Genomic DNA, 20,494 nt, shown 5'->3' with positions numbered 1-20,494 from the left:
AAAAATTTATCATGATTCTGCCCTTTGACCCAGAAATTCCACTACTTAGGTTTTATCATTTAGTAATACCAACATAAGCATTTAATGATATACCTCAGGGATCACAAACTAAAGGGCCCACGAGAACCAGGCAGGTGCTCTAAATGAGGAGAGACTGCCAGGTGCAATGTGACAGCAAAGGCAGGGACTGTGGCAAGTGGAACAGATAGGAATTTATAATTGTTGTGGCCTCTACTCTGCCAAAGCTAGTTACTGCAATTCAAGAACTAGAACCGGTGGTTACTGATCTTCAGATTTTTTTTAACAGAAGCCAAAACCTGCATTTTCATCTAAATTCTCTTGATTTATAAATATTGACTCAATTAAAAAAAATTTAAGCAACTTGAAGCCAAAACCAGATGAATCTGTGTTCTTAATGTGGCCCTCAGGAGGCCAGTTTTTGAACATTGATGGATATTTTGGCTGAATTATGTGAATTATGTGAAATAGCAAACATTTAGAGACAAAGTGAATGGCAATCACGAGACAGATTTTAGGATATGCACCTTCTAGGGATTAGTTTGTTGCAATTACAAGAACAAGGCAGTTCTAGATGTATGAACCCAAAAGGATATGCTATGTATAATTTTTTTAAAGCAATATCACAATAAGATTGTCATATATATGTAATTAAACAAAAATAAGATCTAGCTAAGTTTCTGAAACTATAGTTCACCAAATAAATAGCGTTGTTGAACTTTAGTCCATCATGAACTATAGCAAAAAGAAGTAACACAGTCAATAAATATTGGCTATCAAGTTGTAAAAGGAACATTTCTTCTTTTTTAAAAAAATTTTATTTATTTTTTTGACAGAGAGAAAGCATGCACAAGCATGTAATAGGCAGAGGGAGTGGGAGAAGTAGGCCCCTTGCCAAGCAAGGAGCCTGATGTGGGGCTTGATCCCAGACCCGGGAATCATGACCTGGGCCGAAGGCAGACGCCTAATTGACTGAACCACCCAGACACCTCATTGCCAGGACATTTCCAAGAAATGTACATGTATTAAGTCAATTGAATTTCACAACAACTTTATGAGGAAGCTGTTTTTATTTTCCCCGTTTAGCTGGTAAGAAAACTGAGGTACACAGAGTTTGAGTAACTCATGCAAAGTTACACAGCTTATAAGTTGCAGAGCTGGGAATCAAACTATTGGTTTAGCTCAAGAACCCAAACACTTAACTTTAATAATACTGCCTAAATGTTGTCCATGAAATGCTCCAATAATATTAATTCAAGATAAAATAGCTCTTTTTATTGGAAAGCAAATAACCCATAAACAATTTTCTATATCTCTACTGTGTAAGTTTTTAGCAAGGCCTCAGAATTTGTAGATCTATCTTTCAGCTAAAACAGTCAATACTGTCTTTTAAACATTCAGCCAAGAAACAAACACTTCAGTTTCGAGGATGTTTGGTGATAGACGCTGAAACCATGACTTAAGAGAAGTCAAGGTAATTTTATCTTCTGTGGAAGAAAAAAAGAGTTAAGTTGACCTTGTAAACTCAAGAAGAATAAAGGAGAGCAAAACATCCTGAAGACATGCATGCCTTGTAATTATCTGATGCTCTTTTTGTTAAGTATGACCATAGTAAACATGTCCATGAAAAGTCAGACTGTTTGGCCAGATGGGCTTGCTACACAACAGGTAGCGTGTTGGAATATGCTAGAACTTCAGAATTTTCCCTCCACGAGTTTCCAAACTCCATCCAACATTAGTCAATGTGGGGTTGAGTTCTAACCAAAAGAAAGATTATAACTTTGTTGTTAATACTTCTCAGGAAATGGCATTTTTATGGCAAAAACCATGGTCTTGTTAAGATTACATCAGTATTTAAACTTACACATTCATCAGGGATGAAATTTGGCATTTCTTTCTTCTGTCCTCAAGCACTGATAATTCTTATCCTAATCCACTCAATCCAACATACAGAGTTTATCTGCAGGGCACTTTCAAGTCATTGAAACAAATGACTCTTTGTTCTTGTTTTTGCTTTTGCTTTCCTAATAAAGATAACTAGATATATTACATAGTTGCTTTATCTGGGAAATTCCTGAAGTTGTTAAAATTGATTCCTTAAATGCCTTATACATCAGAGAAAAAGACTGTAAAATAATATAACACATAACCAAATTACAAATTTCTATGAGGACATGACAAATAAGGGAAGAAAGGGAATCTTTCTATGCCAAATTCTGCCAAGTAATGTGAATTCATTCAGGGAGGAAATGGAACAAGAAAGTTAAAACTAAGAGACAGGTAACAACTTAAAGAGACTAACAAGCTTCTTTCTTTCTTCTCTCTGCCTGTCCATCCTCATGATCATCCACTTTGGGCCACAAAATACAAGGCCATTTCCAAGAGGTAAGGATATGACAGCTAGAAGATAAATGCATAAAATTATCAGTTCTAAGACCAAAGCTTTACCTACACTAAGGCCCAGAGTTGACAGATTCCCAGGTTACATCTGAAGCAAAGTACCAGTTAAAGAAAGAAATAGACCAAGACCAGAAGGACAGAGGTATCTCCCCAGTGAAGCCACTCACTCTTCCAAACCAAGAGGAAAGTTAACAGATAAGCAAGAAGAAAACCCCTCAAGGAAATTATAGGATTCTATAGACCAGATTTAGTTCTTCCAGCAGTCTTTAGAATAATGGGTTTCCTTTCTTACCACTTTCTTTGAAAATCCAATAGAGAAATGCAGCCCAGAGGTTTCTTCAGGAGCAAGAATTCCAGGGATTATTATTAATATTGATCTCTTCTCACTCCATACAAAAGGCTCCTGAAGTGTTGATGGAGTGGTGGAATCATGTGCTCTCTAGGATGCTTTAAATACTATGGACCCCTTTCTCCCAGGAAAATGCACATGCAACAGCGGCTAACTTAATTTCAGGGTGACTGCTGAAGTCCATCCAAGGTCCTCCCAGAATATAAACTACTGCCCTAGATAGGTGCAAGATAAAACTAAACCCAACCATACATTTACAGTTTAAACTATAACCTAAAGATAGGCGACCAGAAAATCTATAATTCAGACCTCATTTGTAAGATACAAAAACATATAATACCTGCTTTTTAGACATTACAAACAGAATCCCATGAAAGCTAGGTCCAAATTGTGTGAGCTATATAAGTATAAGGACTTAACTTACCTGGGCTTGAATCACAACTCTACTATTGGATTATCTGTGTATCTAAAGCACCTGCAATTCCAAATATAATTGTATATATCTTATTAGGTTGTGATAAAGACTAAATGTGTTTTTATGTGCAAAATACTTAGCACAGTATCAAGTTAATGTCAAATAAATGTTACACTGTCATCACAGTGTTTTAGTATAATCAATACAATATTAATAATATTAATTTGATATTAAAAAATGAAACTCTTCAATTCCCTAAAAACAGCTTGACATCCTGCATTTCCTATCTTGATTAACTATAGCGTAACATAGTTAATTGTCTAAATCAAAAACCTACGAAATATCTTCTCAGTCACCTCCTCTCTACCCACACTCACCCGGCTTATTCCCCACCAGCACAAACAACTCTCTTGTCAAAATCCTATTCATTATGTTATGCCACATCAAACTATTAACATTTTACCAAAAATACATCTCTATCTCTGACTATAATCCTCTTCTCCACTAACTTTATTGATAATTTCTCCTTTCTATTTAAAAAATCTGATTAAATATCACTACCTTTAGAAATATTTTCATAATACCCCACCAAATGAGATAGGACTATTTACTCTTCTCTATGTTCCTTTCTGTGAATGTCCATGACACGCTTGGCCTGAATCTGATGCAATAATTATCACAGTTATATTGTAGTGGTTTGACTTCTTATTTATATGAGCAATCATTAGGGATTGTGTCATGTTTAGCGCAGTGAACCAGGTCCGTCACAGTACCTACCTAGCATAAATAAGCACTTGAAAAGGTTTATTAAACATATATGGATAAAATCAAGGATGGTTTTGATAGTAAATAAAATATGCCTTACAAACCATTCTCCCCAACCCTGTTAATAGCTCTGAGTAGGATAGTAATTTTAGATAACTTTCTAATAATTCCTGGGAATGGAAAAATTAGAACTTCATCAGTGAGGTATTGTTTCAGAGGAAAGCAATCATTCCCAAAAAGTCGAAGTGACACTGTTCTTCCTCCTATTGGTTATATAGTTATGGAATTTTGCTGACAATAGCCAATTGTGTATAACCCAGTGAGGTTCAGGGACTACAGACTTGTTACAGTCAACAAATCTCTTCACATTCTTAATGTCTCTGTTTATCTCAAGACGCGTTTTCCCAAAAACAGCTCTTACATTTTATAAAGTTTTTTAAACACAACATACGATATCCATCCATTTTTATAATAAAATATTACTCAGACAGACATTACTGTTGCACTCTACAAATTCTGAGATAACATGCCTGAAAACATGTCCTTCACTACCATAATTTAAAGACAAAAACATGAAATGTCTAAAAAGAAATGCTTCAAAATATCTCTAACTTTCTGGCATTGGACAAAATTAAGTTACAGAGTTTAACCAAAGGGGAAAATATTTCTAAACTGAATCTATTTGTGATATACTGGTTTAAAATTCAAAACTGCCAACATATTCTGTTTACTCCCTTGGCATCTGTTGCATCTGCCAACTGGTGGCCAAAAAATTAGAGCAGACTTAACTAATTAGAAGGGTCCCCATCTGGTAGCTGAACTTCTTGTTTATGCTTCCTTTACATTCTAAGTACAGAGATTCGAACCAGAACTTCTGTGGTTTGTAGCAGAGGAGGCTCTCTCTGGCCAGCCTACTTGCTTATTGTCCTGCGGAGCTGAACTTGGCACAGATGGGAATGTTCTCTGTATTTTATGGACTCCCTTTCTGTGTGCCCCTTGGGATCAATCATCTTTGCCACAAGAGTTTCCATTGTCTCTCAAAACACTTTCCCAATCATTTTTATCTCTGTGGGCCTAGATCTAAGATTATGAGTATTTGATTGACAAATAAAACTCATGATTTGGTAAAGTCAATACTATCCTTCCTAAGAATAAAAATAAGGGAAAGGATTAAAGGAAAATATCATGGTATAGAATGTTTCTTCATGGTTTTTATTTAATCATTGTGAGTATGGTTTCATAATGAAGGAAACTCCTGGCGGAATCATGCAGTGGTCCCAATCTAGGGCTCTGAGTAAAGGACTTCTGTTAGAATTTTTGCCTTGCCTGCTATTAGTTGTGTGTCCCTCAGTAAGTTGACCTAATTCAGTTTCCTCATACGCAAATTTGGAACAATATTTTAAATGCTGTTTCAGGGAACAATGAGAATCAAATAAGAAATTATGCGCAAAGTGCTTACACCAGTACATGGCATAGAGAAAACTAGCAAAGGACCTATTATTATTGTAAATAGAAACCTAACATTTTTTCATATAATACTTTTTAAATTAGGATACATGTTGCAACATTTAGTTGATCTGAAGATCATTTTGTTATATCTTTTAAAATTTATCCTAGAAGCATGCTGATTGCTCTGAGCATATTCTAGTCTGTATCAGAGGAAGATTAGAAACATGCTAGGTAGCAGAAGAAAGCAGGAGTTCAATTGCTGGCTGTATTATGAAGTGAAACAGAATGACTCTATTCACTTTGTCACATTTTGCCTATTTTCCAATGTTATTTTTTCTTCTAAGTGGACATGAAGTGATTAAAAAATGTGAAAACAATCTTACTTGGAGAGACTGAGGAGTTGCTGAAACTGCTAAAAACCTACTATGTGCCAGCACTGTTTTAAGCCCTGTGAATACATATAAAGATGAGTAAGACATTTTTTCTCTGTCTTCCAAGAGTTCACAGCATTTTGTGGGATCCAGGTGCATGAATAAATAAATACATTTCTGTACAAATAATCTCAAGCCTGTGTTGTAGAGTCCAGAAATACTTCATAGGACAAGTGACTTCTGAGATGAATTTTAAAGGATTCATAGAAGTGAGTGGAGCTCTACATGATAGTTGAGAGTCATTCCAGTTAAAAAAAAAGAGCAGTGTAACCTCAGTCATGGAGTAGAGTTGAGAAACAGTATGATGCTCTTTGGGTTGATACAGTTTAGAATTGCCGGAACTTAATACACATGGCAGAAAGCATGGCAAGCACCAATTATAGAAGTTCATCCTACAGAGGCAATGAGAAACTACTGAAGAATTTAAAGCTGTAACATGGCATAGACAAATTTTCATTTTAAATTACTTTCAGCAGCACTGATGACAGGTCTGATGGAATGGTCAAGATGAATTTTTGCAACTCAGGCATTGACTAAGGAAAGATAACCTCACCTCAGGCAGTAATAGTTTGAATGAAGTAGCTAGGACAGGCTTCCAAAAATGATGTAAAATATGGAAGCCTCGTTGATTAATCAGATCTGGGTGTATGCCAGTATAGTGAGGGAGAATATGATACCCTCATTTGTAGTTGGGCAACCAGAGGAATAGAGAGGCACCCTTTATACTAGAGATCAGAGTAAGAGAAGCTAAGCCAAGCAGCAATATAAGGGGTTCAGGTAAATTTAGAGAGCCTGTTGCCCATGGGGGCATGGGCAGAGCAAATTGGTTATAATTAAAATCATGTGAATGAATGAGATTATCAAAAAAAATTCATAGAGTGAAAAAAAAGAGTAGTCCAAGAATGAAAATACAAGAAAAAATGAATTTTTTCATTTTGAGCAAAAAGAGGAATAAAAATCCACAAAGATACTAGAGAAGAAATGGTCATAGAAAAGAGCCAAGGGAGAATAGAATCATGGAAGTCAAATACGTAAAGAGTTAGAGGAAGGACAAAAGTTGACAAATGCCCAATGGAGATCCCAGTGGAGAACCTAAGAACTAAAATGTGTTACGAGTTAGCCTGGACTTTGGAGTTAGACAAAATTGGGTTCAAGTCCATCGTCCACAATTTGTGTGACCTGGATAAGTTTCTGAATCTGTAAAATGATGCAATGTATCTCCTTCTAAGGTCTGTTGGGAAGACTAAATAGATCAATGTAAGCAAAGCACCAGTACTGAACAAATATGTTATATAATAATCTCTCAATAGGGGCACCTATTTAGGTTATTTTTTCTCCTAAAAGGTTAATACTATAAAAAAAAATCCCATAGTTTAAATTTTCTAGTTGACAAGTTAATGGTATTATCTCTACCTATTTCCCTATGAGAACTATGTGTTGTCTCCCAAACACCTGGTATGTACCCAAGCATATGTATTAATGAATGAGGCATAATTAAAAAGGCAATTCATGGTCAATTTTTATAATTACAGGTCTAACGCTTCATCAATCTAGATAATATCTTTAAATATAATTAAAGTTACAGAATTACAATCATGCTTTGATGGAGCTTAGATGGAGGATTTATCACATTATATGCAACAATTTCAGAGATTGAGAAAGACTTTGGCTCTAAAGTGGAAACAACAGTTCCCTTGCCTGTCCAAATCCTCTATTCTCGTACCCTTAAATTTAGACACAAACTACCTGTCACTGTTGCTTTTAGAAAGAAGTCAAGCAGAAAAACATGAAACAAACAAGAACTAAAGGAAGCATGCCATATAATACAGGTGCAAACACAATTTGAGTGTTACCAGATCAAAGACATTATATTAGGTCATATAAGGTACCCCAAGAGACTCTTCCCTCAAGAAACATACCGTCTAGTAGCAGAAACATGATATTTTAAAAGATGAAGATATCAAATCAGCATGAACCCTCAGAATTTAACAATACATATCATGTATCTTTGTGTCAGGCATTGTTGAGGTTGTTTGAGGCTGAGGACTTAGTGGCAAATAAGAATTTATCAGGGGCAATCCTTGTCTGTTAAGCAATAACTGAATCATTTATAGAGCCACCCATACAATGATCTGAGGCTTTCCACTGAGTTATTAAACAGGAGTGCAAGAGAAAATTAAATATTTTAAATATAATTTAAAAACATCTTGCAATAAGAATAAAGACTTGAATGTTTTAAAATGTCAGTAAAATTATAATTCATTTGATAACACTGCAATTGATAGAATTCACATCTTTCTTACTATTTCCTTGTTAGCACCCTTTATATAATTTGTCAAAATAAAATGAATAAGGAATGGCCCAGAAATTGAACATACTGTGTGGTCTCTGTTAAGCTCTGTAGTCAGCTGGAAAATAAATTCTGCACAGTAAGTTTAAAAAAAAAAAAAAAGGAAAAAAGACCTTGACAGAACCCTGTTATTATGGACAGGGACTTCCTAGACCCAGTGCATGTCATGAAATCCTACCAACGTGATAACAACTGTGTGTTTACATCAATGAACTATGTCTGGAAAGAGAGTTATCAGTGCAGCCCTCTTGATCTTTTCAGCTGTTTTTGGATCTTAGGATAGTTAGTTACCATCAATATTTAAAGAAGCAAGCTCACAACTACTCAAACATAGCATAGGCATAACTGATCATTGTTGGAACTGCAGAATTAAGACACTCTACAATCAGATTCAAAAAATACTTTTGAAAATATTTTCGGTGCATTTTTATTTTTGTATAATGTAATGTTTTAAAAATTCTAAACAATTAAAAGTGCATAATGAAATTATGGTTAACCACATTCAACTGCCATTTTATAGCTCAAAAACAATTTCATATGTCTAACCTAATACATAACCTGGGAAATACCATAGTTAAATATTGCAAATGTAACACTGGACTCATGTAACCAGCTGCCAAAGAATAAAACCTTACTAATGTGATTGAAACCCTTACCAAAGCAATTGAATTCCTCTGCTGAACAGTTAAACACTCTCACCTGCAAGTCCCTTCCTGATCTCAATCCCACCTCCCCACCTCTGCCACGGACATGACAACTATCTTGAGTATGATGATTATCCTTACAAGCATTCTTTATCCTTGATTCAAACAGTGCCCTCATGGCCATTCTTGTAGTTTCCTTGAACAACATGCATAACAGTTCACCTAAGATAATACCAAAGAGTAGAAGTGCTGGCTTATTGTTTGTATACCTGTCTTGCTAAATATTGCCATGGTTCTCCAATGTAACTATCCTAATTTATATTCTCACTGGCCAATTAAATGTTCATATGGCTCCCCATGCACCAACACATCAGTACCAGATATCTTACTCATTTCCTATCTGAAGGGTGTAAAATGGTCTGTCACTGTCAGTTTTAATCTAGCTTCCTATTTACCAGTAAAATAATTACTTATTAGATATAAATGTAGTTTTCAAACTTGAGAGTAAACTGTATATATACTCTAAGCTTATGAACTGTCTGGGTATGTCCGTAGGGCTCGAGAAGAGGACCACCTGAAATCTATTTGAATATGAAGCCATTGAAAGATAGGCAATTCCTGTGCACATACCTAGCACAATGCCACTTGGATAATATCTAAGGGGACAAAGTGAGACTGGATATTGATGATAGAAGCCAATGGTCTCCACCATTCCCTTCTCTGGATCAACCTCAAGGACTTATGAACAAATCCTAGAGAGAAAAAACAACCATAGGAGTGTTGTTTTTTTTTTTTTTTTTCAAATTTCTTGTCCAAATCTCAAAACACTACAAGTTCAAGGTCATAAGGCTTTGATGCCCCTGTAAGAGGGTGTATTACAGGTGGCATATACCTGTTGTCTGCCATTTTCCTTTCCTCTCCCACTATGGACCTGGCCAAGGCTCTATGATTCCAGTGCTCTTTAGGCTTCCTCTGTGGCTAAGCACACCAACTGCCAGGATCATAGAAGGTTTCAAGAAGTATTCTTCCCAGGTGTTCTGTTTTGAGTGTGAGACTAGTTTTGCTTCTTCTCAGACTACTCTGTTCTCTATTTCAACTTCTCCCTTGCCATTGCTTCCCACCTTCAACAATGAAATAGACTATCTCCTTATACACGTAAGAATGAGTAAAAGGAAAGGAAAGCAGGCAACATGTTCCTATGTGCCTTGATGTAAAATTTAATTTATGTGCCCAACCAGACAAAGCAGTAATTTCACTGCCTTAATTATGATGGTTGATTTCAAGAGACTAAAAGTATGAAAGGAAGGAAGAAAACAAAGAAAAAATAGTTAATTTTAACATTTTGCTCCTGTTTGTGATTATTTATCACACTTTACATCTAAGTCCTATATCCTCAAATGGACTATGAGCTCTTCCAGTGCTGTCAGCACCTCTTGTGTCCTTTGTGTCTTGAGGCCCTACATATGGCACTACAAGTCCCTTGCGAGTATTTGTGAATCGTACTATCGGTCTACACTTTGAAATCCACATGACTAGGTGAATATCTTAAAGAATTAACTCTTAACCCTTTGGTTTTCCATAAGAAAAACTGATTCTTGTTAAATAAATAAGTAATCCAATATATTAAATTACCTTTCCTTGAAAAGAAGGATAGGAGATGGAAAAGAGATGTGATTATTTTTACTTAGAAAAATAACTATGACAAAATTCAAACATTTAAAAAACACTCTCAAATGCTTTTAGCAAAAAAATGTTTGGGGGGGGGATGCTTCAGGATATTATGATTCAAGCACTAGTTTCTCTCTTTCGTTCTCTACCTCCCTTCCCCATTTCCTCTCTGTGTCTCCCTCTCTCCCTCCTTTCCTCCCTGCCCCCCACTGCGCTCTCTCTCTCTCTCTCTCTCTCTCTCTCTCTCACACACACACACACACACACACACAAACACACAGAGCCCAGGTGTTCAGATCCCATTTCAGAATGCAAAATGAGGTCCTTCAATCTTTCTTTAGTGACTTTCTGCCACTATCTATTAAATTATCTGGGAGTCTGGGACAAGTGTCACCTCCAGGGTTCTCTTCCCAAATATTCTCAGGGTTTTGTTTTTGTTTTTGTTTTTTCACTTGAGGAGTGGATTTTTCACTTAGTATTATTCTCAGAACTACACTCATTCTTTTCTCTTCTACTTTGTAATGCTGGGACTAGGAGTCTATAAACGTTCTCAGGTTCACTTACCTTTCAGCCTATCCTAATAGGAAATCTTGGCAAGTGGCATTAAGCAAGAGACATGGAAGAAGGATGTTTTTCTCTTTTCTTTCTCTTTCATTCTTACTTTCCTTTTCTTTCTCTCTCCTTCTCTTTCTTTCACTCTCTCTTCTACCTCTTTCTTTCTTTCTTTCTTTCTTTCTTTCTTTCTTTCTTTCTTTCTTTCTTTCTTTCTTCTTTCTCTTTCTTCCTGTCCTCCTCACCACCATCCCCATCATATTCTTTTTTGTCTTGCTGCTTCTAACAGTAGCTCTGGAAGTTGCAATAATTTCTCTGAAAACCAGGCCTTTGTCTCAGTGCCCCTCCTCTGCATTCTCAGAGTGTGCTGTCTGCCCTGGGTTTTAGTGCACCATCTCCTTTCTTGTTTCCCAGAGCTAGTACCTGGTTCCTGCTATTATTTTCATCTGGATTACCTCACTTCCCCTTTTTACTTCCTTAATCCTTTCAACAGTATGAAACCAATTGCCTCTATTAAATTCCCTCTGTTTGAAACACTTAAGGTGTTTTCTATTTTTCTGACTGGACCTTGGCTGATGCATTTGTCTACTAATCGGTCCTCCTCAATCTTCCACTGTCTTGCAGGCAGTGTGGGAACGCAAAAACATCCCTCCATATAAGAATCTGCAAATTCCTGGTAAACACACACACACACTTTAAATAGTATTCTCAGAGAAGTATATCTTCATATAACTCATTCTATGTAAAAATGTATATGTACACACACAGAGATGTCCATATGGGTCATCACACTAATAATCATTGGTAGAGAATATTAATGGCTTTTACTCACATTTTAATATTAAAAACATGCATCATTTTATAAAGCTATTTCATTTTGAAAAAAGTTCAAAATCTTAAGAGGACATGAAGATGTTATAAAAATTTCATATACATTAATCAGATTATGTTAACTGCACAAAATATTTAAGTAGGATATAAAATATTACATATAACATGAAATAATGTGATTATGATGTGCCTTTCTTATAACAGGCTTAATAAATGTTTATTAAATTAATAGTATTTTTGATTTTTTAATTCGATGTTATTTGACACATTATCATTTCTCCTGCTAAAGCATAAATTCTCATAACTGTGATTAACTCCACTCTAAGACATCTCTGCATACATTAATCTGATACCAACTGGAGTACACAATAAATAAACAAAAGACTTTGAATCAAAAGAAAATAAAGCACCAAATGTAAGACTGGCAATTACCTCTCTTGGGCACCTGTTTACTATAACTGAACAGCAGGATACTGCAAGACTCCAAACAATTTCTAAAAGGAGGAAGAAAGCAATTTCCACAGAAGAAGTTAAAGAATGAGTCACTCCATTTTGTTGGTTTGTGTTGCAAACTTAATGCTATTTAGATGTATTTTTTACCATATGTTAATAATAGTAATTAAAAAAAGAGGGAAAAATGACAACATACAGCTATGTTATAATAAGCAGATGGTGGCTGGAGATGGGCTCTTCTCCAACAGTTCCCATTCTTTTCCAATTCATGATCTGTAAAAGGAATAAACATTTGTATTCCTCTAGTCTGCCATAATACTTCAAATATAAGGTTCAAAACTTCAGTGTCTTAGCACAGAGAAATGCTATACAATATTTTTTACCACTCTAAACTTAGAATTGCTAATCCAAAGAGTGCGTGGTGATTTGGAAACTTTCAGGAGTTACTCTTTTGGAATTATTAGCAAAAGTTACCTACTGACTCCATTAGAAAAAACAACAACAATAATTCCCATCATTTGTTAGAAAAGATATGTTTTTATTCTGCTCAAAATTTCTTTGGTGATAACTTGTTTTAATAAACATAATAATGGAATATATCAGTCATAAATATTAGTGTACATATTTGCCAACTGGTTTATGGTGTATTTTTGGTGACATGAATGGGCACTGATCTTTAAAATCCATTGGGGGACATATTTCTATTTGGGGACATATGTAGATAAACATACACTATACATCAAATAGATTCATCCAATCATAGTGAGTCTGTGATCTGTGTTTAGTAGTTGGTTTTATGATGTACAAATCAAACACCTATTCTAATTATCTTCAAAACATCTAAATTTATTACATACTTGACAGCTCACTTTATTAGGCCGTTGCACGAAAAACTGTAGCATAGAAGACATTGACCTTTTCCATCCTTATATCATCATTTCTGAAAATTTTCCTGAATTGTATGTACCACTTATTGTCATCAATATGCTCTGTAAGTTCTAATGCCCTCCTTTATTTTCTCCATTTTCTACACTGTGCATAGTGTCTGACATAAATTACTAAAGTGTAAAAGACTACCATGTGTATAGCATTATAGCTGTTTTAACTGAGCATAAAATCTTAAGTCAGTCTCCTCTTTCATGACAACTGCTACTGTCTCAGCCTAAACCCTGACAAGTTCTCACCTGGTATACTACAAGAGCCACCAAACAATCTCCCTTTCTCCAAAGCCCAGTGTCCCTGCATTCCAAATCAGACTACACTGGTGCACTGGTGTACTTTTTAAAAGGAAATTCTCCTCTTGTTACTCCTTGGCCTCAAAAAGTTCCCCATTCAGTATTTGATAAAAATAACCTTTATTAGTTTCTTACCTTACCTCTTCCTATACTATTCTTCCATTATTACTCAGTTGCTGGCAATTTTCAAACATTTTGCAATGTTTCGTGTTGCCGTGTTTTGTTCAGGTTTTTGTTTGTTTGTTTTGTTTTGTTTTTATGCCCAGCTAGAATAAGTTGAACCATTGATCCATCTGGTGAAATTTTGTTGGCTCCTCAAGACTTAGCTCTAATACGAGCTTCTCTCTGAAGGCTCTCTTGGCACTGGTTTAGAAACAACCACTCTGTCCTTGACAGCCCTTATATATACCTGTGATTATCTGTCTGTTTCTTACTGGACTGTGAACCCCTTGAGGCTAGGGACTATGTCTTAATTTGTGTCTGATATGTCTTCATATTCCCTAAAACTGAGCAGTGTAGGCACTTTACACGTGTGCTAATAACTTCAAACATCATTAAAGCAGGAGCACTTGGGTGGCTCAGTCAGTTAAATGTCTGACTCTTGGTTTCATCTCAGGACATGATCTTAGGGGTTGTGGGACTGAGCCCTGTGTGGAGCCCCGAGTTGGGCTCCACATTCGGTAGGGAGTCTGCTCGAAGACCCTCTCCTTCTGTCCCTCTTCCCATGTGCTCACTCACTCTCTCTCTCTCTCTAAAATAAATAAATCTTTTTTAAAAAGCATAATTAAAGCAATAGAGGAAACATTTCTTTATATAGAAGTTTCATACTCAAAGGCAAAATATGTATACAGCTGCTAAATCATAAGGCTAGTGTGTAATCTATAATCCTCACATTATTATGGCAGTAGATATTTGCTAGGTATCTTCCCAGCATGTATTTTACTTTTCCCTCCTTTTCTGATGATGCTCTGGGTTTCCTAGCTGTGCGGTTTGGACGAAATTAATTTGTGTCCACCAAATAAAGTAAGACTAGCTTTCCTTCCTTTTCCTCAGAAGAAAATCTCATCATCCAGCCACAGTGGTTAGGTTCAGATGTAGTCACATGGCATAAGTCAAGTCAGTCAAAGCCAATGAAAATCAGTTCTGCGATTCTATGTGACTTATCATAGAAAGTGAATTTCTGTTTGAATGTGCATATAAGTGAGAACAGACATTTTATAATCCAGGGAAATGAAGGCAATCACTCTGCAGCATGAAGTAAATAAGCTGCTTTGGAATAGATCCAAACTTAAGAAATTAGAGTCAAATACAGAAAGACTCTAAATCCTACTAAGTATATATATATGAACTTTGGACCAAGCTGCTCCTGTTTATTCCCAGCTAAATTTTGTTGGTTCCTCAAGACTTAGCTCTAATATGAGCTTTAACTTTTATACCACCGTTATTTTTTAGAGAAACTTTATGTAAAATTACATATGTAAAATTTTAATTTAGTAATTTATCTAAAATTGTATAGAAAAATTACACAAAAGGTACTGAGATTTCTCATTACCCTGTTTTCTCTGAACATAGTTTAATCTGTTATTAATGTCTTTCATTAATGCGGTATACATTACATTAGGGTTCACTCTTTGTGTAGTTGTATGGGTTTTGACAAATGTATAATTCATGTATCTACCATTACAATATCATAGAATAATTCACTGTCCTAAAACTCTCCTGTGCTCTATTACTCATCTCTCTCCCTCTGCCTCCAAACTCTTAGCAACCACTGATTGCTTTACTGTCTTTTTTTTTTTAAGATTTTATTTATTTATTCATGAGAGACACACAGAGAGAGAGAGAGCCAGAGACACAGGCAGAGGGAGAAGCAGTTTCCATGAAGGGAGCCTGATGTGGGACTCATTCCAGGGACTCCAAGATCACGCCCACGCCCCGGCCAAAGGCAGGCGCTAAACTGCTGCACCACCCAGGGATCCCTGCTTTCCTGTCTCATAGTGTTGCCTTTTTGAGAGTATCCTATAGTTAGATCATATAAAATTTAGTCTTTTAAGACTATCATCTTTCACTTAGCAATATGTACTCAAGGTTTTCCATGTCTTTTCATGCCTTAATATCTCATTTCTTTTCATCACTAAATAACAGTCCACAGTTTGGACTAACCACTGTTTGTCTACTCACCTACTGATAACTATCTTGGTTGCCTTCAAGTTTGGGCAGTTATGAATGAAGCCACCATAAATATTCATGTGCAGCTTTGTATGTGGAATAATTTTCAACTCACGTTGGATAAATACCTAGGAGTGCAACTGCTAGATCACATGATAACCCTACATTTAACTTTGTAAAAAACTGCTGCAGTGCCTTCCACAGTGGCTAAACCATTTTGCACTTATATAGCAATCAATGACAGTTCATGTTATTTACATCCTCACCAGTGTTTGTTTCCTTTAGTTTTTAACCCAGCTTTAAGATATTTTATCAGTTTCTTATAACTGATAAAATTCTATCCAATAGAGAAAGCATAGGAACAAAAGGGGAAGAAACACAGAGGCATAGCAGTATAATACAAAAATCCAGATACTATAATATATACTATCTGGACTAGAATTTTAGTTCTTTCATTTATTAAATGTGTGATTTTGGACAAGTTACTTAACCCTCCTAAATTGCAGTTTTCTTACTGAAGAAAAGAATGGTTCTTCCCAAGATTGTCATTAACCTGAACACATATGACAATATAATGATAAGAATATTTAAAAAGAAGGTCAAGAGTTAGATTATCACCCTGGATATTAGAAAAAAACTTAAGTGAGGAGCAATAGAGGTGCATTGTTAAATTCTCTTTCCTTATGAACCTTAGTGAATTTCCTCCTATTGTTTTCTTCGCCCATACCCCAAAAAATTGTTATAAAGCTAAGCATAAGTCTCAGCAATTTCTCTTCCAAAACGACAGATCTGAACTCTAGAACTTTTGCTTGCCCCCACTTGATTCACCTCTACAACATTTAATGAAGCATAAAATATGTTTGGTGCTCCTGCATATTGATACATGAATAGTAATGTAGTCACTGTTAAGTGGAAAAAACATAAAATTAAAGTAAGATAAAACTGAACTCTTTACAAAATGGATTTCCTCTGCACAAATACAGAAATCAGTGAAAAGACATTTTACTCTTACCTCGGTATTTTCTGTTCTTCTTTTCCCGTGCCTGTCTAAATGTCCCTTTCCCTTTCAATTTTTTTTTTTTTTTTTTTTTTGGTCTTCAAGAAATAGATCTTTACTTAATAATCTTTTGGCTGTCTTACAGGGTCCCTATCTGCAAAACTTTGTGTTCTCTTACCTTTCTCAGGCCAAACACAAGGAGAATGTGGATAAAGTACTAAAATATTTCACTATGTATTCCGATTAACGAGTGAGGTCTTCAGTAGACAAATCAATCAAAATGCAAATATATATCAAATGGTTGTTTTTGCCAAGTATATCATAGAGATTCCTGAGACACTGAAAGAACTATAGAAAAGGCAAATCTCTGGCTTTTTTTCTCTATTGTTTTTGATGGTCACTTTTCTTAGGAACTCCATAAGCTCTACTCAACTCTTTAGATGAGCCCAAATGTTGCTTTCTCATAGTTTAATATCTCTAAAAGGCTTACCTTTATTTTTTCCTTTTTCCTTTTCCCTGATAAACATCAGCTTTTTATTTATTTATGGCCATTAATAAAGTTTATAATTATAAAAATTGCTCCAGATCTAGGCCATAGTGAGTCACAAAAAAATATTCTAAAATATGACATAACTGTATGTCACTGCACTTTGATAATCTGTAGGTTGTACTCAGCCAAGCAACTAATAATAAGTGTATGAAAATGTATCAACAAATAATGACTACCCATTATGTGCCAGGAACCATTAATGTTAGATATGAGAGATACCAGGACACCTGGGAGGCTCTGTGGTTGAGCATCTGCCTTTGGTTCAGGTCATGATCTCAGAGTTCTGGGATCAAGTTCTGCATCCGGATCCTCACAGGGAGCCTGCTTCTCCCTCTGCCTATGTCTCTGCTGCTCTCTGTGTGTCTCTCATGAATAAATAAATAAAATCTTTTTAAAAAACATACAAGAGATATTAAACAAAACAGGATCTATTCTCTCAAGGAGTTGACAGTCTGGTAGAATGTGATAGGCATATAACAAGCACAACAACATGTTTTGTGTACTGCATCAGTCAGTGTCTAACCAGGAAAGTAATAATCACATTAAGCACAACAGAAAGAATTTAACACAAGGAACTGTCAGATGGATGATGGGAGAGGTGAGAGACAAAGAACAAGTAGATAAACCAGAGAGCAATATCAGCAGGAAGTCCCTCAATCAGTGAAAAAAACAAAGTAGCCAGAATCCTCTAGCAGAAATGAACAATCACAGACCAATCAGGTGAGACCTAGAGCCATGGGAGTAAAGGGCTTCTGTAGGAAAAGCAGTAGAAGGCAGAGAAGAAAAAGGAAATATCTTGACTTTCTCAGGCTCCCTTTCAGATTTTCAGCCAATCAACCAAATTCAACTAGAGTCTAGCTGCCACAGGAGCCTGAGAAATTTACCAGACAGCAGTTAAGCTCCCTACAACACAGAGCAGAGCAAGGGAAAGGTTCAGAGCAGCTCACAGGGCCATTGGGCCCAGAAATGGCACATATACTGCAATAAGAGTCTGAGCAAGATAAAGTGGAGACATAAAAGAGCTGATCAATTCTAAAGTGAAAGAGAGGAAAGAGCAGTAAATTGTCCATACTAGTATCTCAGAATGGACATGAGAAGGAAGGAAGGAGGAAAGAAAGGAAGGAAAGAAGGAAGGAAGGAGAGAGAAATAAGTCATTTAATCTTGAACCTTCTTAAAAATATATAAAAAGTTGCTTATAATTTCATATATACATTCTCTGTAAAAAAAAAAAAAATGTTAGATGCAAATTGACCCAGGGAGAGTACTTCTATGAGGTTAACAACTAAGGGAATATAACCACTAGATAGAAACTTCTCTCTTATTTAGTGCCCTAATGGTCATGCATGAAGACAGAAAAATAAGAGCCTAAATCACAAAAGGGAAACTTAAAAATTTACCCTTTAGGTTCCAGGGACTCCAAGAATGATGATGGTGATTCAAGGTCTGTAAAGAAATTTTCATTCTAAGGATTCATTACAGCATGCTAAGCTAAACCTAAAAAGAAATCCAACTGCCAAACCTTTTACATATCATAATTTATTTCATGCTCAAATCCTGGCAAGAATCAATAAAAGAAAGAAAAGTGTTAGGAGCATGAGTTGTAGAAGAAACTAAATGAGGCAGAGCCCCAAAGCTTTAGAAACCACAATGGAACATGATTGTTAAGAGTCTGTGTCTATTCAGCACAAAGCACAATAGCCAAGAAGAAAATAAATTGAGAATCAATAACCTTAAATTCTGAAATCGCCTGAGAACTTTGAACAATGATATTTATCTTTCCTTTTTAAAGCAATGCACAACAGGGTCACAAAGCCTCCTGGAAACCACAACCTAGGAAATTTTATCTTCCCTGATGACCTCACAAATCTTATTTTGCCCTGTGCCACAGGCATTACCATGGCCATATGCATCTCTTGATGGGAGAAACATGCCCCTGAAAACACTGGAACTAAAGGTTGCAGAGCACTATAATTCTGTCCATGTGTTTTTCTTTCATTTATGTGTCCCAATATTTTTTTTTCAAAAATATGTCTGTTAAAAACAGAAGGAAATGCAAATCAGTACTTTCGAACTCCCAAATCTACTGTTTATGTCTTCCTCTGGTTTTGCCTTCCCGTAGGAAAAAATCTAAATTCTCAAAAAGATAAATGAATTCACATTGTCAAAAACAGTTTACGTGAGGCCAGCAGATCTTTCACTAGGAAAAGAAAATCATTCTAATACTTAATACTACATCTCTGGATTTCATTATTGTCTCCTTTGTATTCAACTTGTCTCTCAAAATTGTCAAGAGGCCTAAAGTCTCTCTGATGGTCACAAGCACCCATTCAGAAAGAAGTTTTCTTAGCTGGTGGGCAAGAAATGGTATATTGATATTATAACTGTGTCTGCAAAAAAGATACTCGGAAGGCTCTCACTGGAGGATTAGGAAAGATATCTGAGAGATGCCTGCCTTACATGGACCTTTAATCTTATCCAACATTTGTAAAAGAAAGGATGTTTAAGATACATTTTTTTAAGATTTTATTTATTTATTCACGAGACAGAGAGAGAGAAAGAGAGAGAGAGACAGGCAGAAGGAGAAGCAGGCTCCATGCAGGGAGCCTGACGTGGGACACGATCCCGGGTCTCCAGGATCAGGCCCTGGGCTGCAGGCAATGCTAAACCACTGAGCCACCCAGGCTGCCCTGTTTAAGATATTTTTAAAGATGACTGTGCACACCAAAAGTAGGTAAAACAAATAAACGAGGGAGAAACTTTCTCTAAGGAACCTGCTTATCTGAAATGACTCAGAAGTGAGGCTCACTATAAACAAGGGTTTTTTTTCAACAAGACAGGACAATGGCAGTGTACTTAATTTGGAGGTTGTACAGCTGCTAAGCTAACTGACCGTTCCAGTCCAATTTATCCTAATGTGCTCCCAATAGTTCAAATTTCTTGTCATACTAATGTAGGCCTCAAAAATGTCCAGGAGAGAAAGCTGAAGCTTTCTCAGAGCCCTTACATTCATTTTCGCTCCAAAGAGCCCACCACTTTCTGTAGAAACAGAGTCTGGCGAAAGACAAATGGGGAGAAGGGCATGGAATCTTTAAAGATCATCTGGTTCAGTCTTTCAGACTAGTGATTTCTGAATCACCCAGAACAAATACCGAGATTCTTGAAGACCTCAGAGAGGAAAGGGATAAGAGAGAAGGGAAAGATTCATCCTGTGCTTAAT

This window comes from Vulpes vulpes, chromosome 13, assembly GCF_048418805.1.
Source record: "Vulpes vulpes isolate BD-2025 chromosome 13, VulVul3, whole genome shotgun sequence".
NCBI lineage: Eukaryota > Metazoa > Chordata > Mammalia > Carnivora > Canidae > Vulpes > Vulpes vulpes.
The sequence above is the reverse complement of the archived record's forward strand: the minus strand, read 5'-3'. Positions refer to the sequence as shown.